At 33.2% G+C, this 2,791-nt stretch overlaps 1 pseudogene; it reads right to left on the reverse strand.

Moving 5' to 3' along the window:
• The window catches only part of LOC107703988 (sodium-dependent lysophosphatidylcholine symporter 1-like), a 17,658-nt pseudogene that overhangs the window by 10,662 nt on the left and 4,205 nt on the right, over positions 1–2,791 (reverse strand).

A 2,791-nucleotide genomic window follows, 5' to 3' on the forward strand; every position in this document is an offset into this window, starting at 1 on the left:
TCTGTTTTTTGAACATTAAAGCATGTCAACATATTCTGTTACACCAAATACACAAAATAATGATCTTTAAAATGGCATCATATGACCCCTTTAAAATGCATCCTTGCTGAATGAAAGTATTCAGTAAATAAACCTTACTGCTGCTAGACTTTTGAACGATATTACAGTTGTATTGTTTTGCATTGTATTATTTGCATTACTTTATCATATTACCATTTGATCAAAGGTAATATGAGATGTAAGCTAACAGACTAACGTGCTAGCAGTATGCTGACTAAATAATAATAAGAAATATTTAAATTCACATTCAATTGCTTTGTAATTATATGTAATAGTATATAATTTCATAAGAAATTATTGGTCATAATTACATAGTTAAAATCATCATACATTGACTTGTACATTGATATGTTTTTTCTGATCAGGCACTAGATAGAGAACCTATTAAAAGACCTTTCGACCGATGCGATTGCTAAATGGAGCAATTTATTCACGACACCGGGTTAGGAGACTTGACAATTGTTTCCAACAGAGCAGTGTTGCCTTAGTATCATTATATACAACTGTAGTATTTATTCATACTATTTTGAATTAGATCTTATTTTTATATTGTCATTTAAAATTTTAAAGGGATAGTTCACCCAAAAATGAAAATTCTGTCATTAATTACTCACCCTCATGTCGTTCCAAACCCTTAAAACCTTCGTTCATCTTCGGAACACAAATTAAGATATTTATGATGCATTCCGAGAGCTCTCTGACCCTCCCATAGACAGCAAGGGTCCTTACATGATCAAAGCTCAGAAACGTAGCAAGGAGATCATTAAAATAATCCATGTGACATCAGTGGTACAACCGTATTTTTATGAAGCTACGAGAATACTTTTTGTGTGCAAAGAAAACAAAAATAACGACTTTATTCAACAATTCGTCTCCTCCACGTCACCCTATAGTGCCGTTTTGGAGAGTATCACATGCGTAAACAACATATGCAACGTATGCACGCGGATAAGTTGTTTACATTCAGATCAAAGCGCAAACAACATAAACAGCGTATCTGTGTGGCGCAGCTGACACAGAACAGCATATATTGCTTACGTTATTTTTGTTTTCTTTGCGCACAAAAAGTATTCTCGTAACTTCATAAAATTACGGTTGAGCTGTAATTTTGAATTAATGACAGAATTTTCATTTTTGGGTGAACTATCCCTTTAATTAATAATTTTGATATGCGTTGGACTTTTTATTAGTTTTTACTTTATTTTAGCTTTATTTTATATTTATTCTAGTTTTTAGTTTTAGTCATTTTAGGACTTCAAATAATACTTATTTCAGTTAATTGACAAATGTAGCTAATTTTTCGAAAAGTTTTTTTTTATTGAACTTTTTCATCTAATATTTATATTTTAATTGATTTCAAATAAAACTAATTTAAATTTAAATACGTTTTAGTTAACAGTAACAACACTGCAACAATGTTTTACATTCACTAATCTAGGAACACAATATTCTAAGAGGCATAAAAATGCATTGCACAAACAAACATTGGATAATAGTAAAATAGTAAAAAGACAACTCTCATGTTGTTTCAAACCTGTATGTGTTTCTGTAATTCTTCTGTGGAACACAGAAGATGAATATGTGAAGCATGTTCTGCCTGCTCTTTCCTCAGAATTTCTCCTTTTTTCATGGAGAAACGCCAGGTTTGAAACAATGAGAAAATGATGACACCGTTTGAATATTTAAATCTGACGATTGAAGTGTTCTCACTGTAAGCTGTGGCAGAGTCTCTGTCTTGTTGATCTCCTCCCAGAAACATGTTGAGGGATGTGTATGGAACACTGTAGCACTGCAGGGAGCAGAACATTCACTTTGAAGGAGTCAGCACATGAAAGACGTGCGGGGGAGCTGTGTGATGTAACAGCCATTTGACCTCAATAATGAACACTAGAGTGCTGCTAATATAAGCCGGCTAATTTGGCTCTTACATAAAAAGCATCACATGGAGAAAGGACAGGGCATGTGTTAGTGATTGAGAGAATAAAAGAAGGAAGTCATACACTCATGAATGTCTCGAAAAGACAGCTGATGGTTAGGTACCAGGACACACTGAACGCTGAACTCACGGCATTGTGGGGTATGAACCAAAGGAAGATGTAAGCGAGAATGGCCAATGGCATTGACAGCACAGCCCTGAGACAGGAACAACCAGATGAGTCATGTTAAGCAGGGTAAACTATTTTTCTGATTTCATGCAAGTGTGGGAAACTCGCACTTCACTTTAGAATCGTCAGTGTGTAAAAACAAACAGGAAATGCGCTTACAGTGATGCACTTATAGTGCAGAGGCTAGATGGTTTAAAAGCATAAATGGCAAGCTTGAGATTTTTTTATTTTTTATTTGTAAAGTTGTAAATTGACTCTTTTCACACTTGGAACACAAGTAAACTTTAACAGGGTAAACTTTTATAAAGGTGAATGGGAGATTGTAGCAATTACTTTTGCATCATCCCTATTTGCTCCATCATAAAAAAAGAAAAAAAAATTCCATTACTTTCCAAAATAGAAAACAAACATAATGGAAGTCAGAACAGATAAAGATTTCAAATTTACAGTCACTCCAGTGTTATTTAATATATAGGTAATATATATATATTAGTGCTGGGCAACAATTAACCGCGATTAATCGCATCCAAAATAAAAGTTTTTGTTTATATAATATATGTGTGTGTACTGTGTATATTTATTATGTATATATAAATACACACACATACAGTATATATTTAGAAAAT

The sequence above is a fragment of the Sinocyclocheilus anshuiensis genome, unplaced genomic scaffold (genome assembly GCF_001515605.1).
Source record: "Sinocyclocheilus anshuiensis isolate Anshui unplaced genomic scaffold, SAMN03320099.WGS_v1.1 scaffold1574, whole genome shotgun sequence".
Lineage (NCBI taxonomy): Eukaryota > Metazoa > Chordata > Actinopteri > Cypriniformes > Cyprinidae > Sinocyclocheilus > Sinocyclocheilus anshuiensis.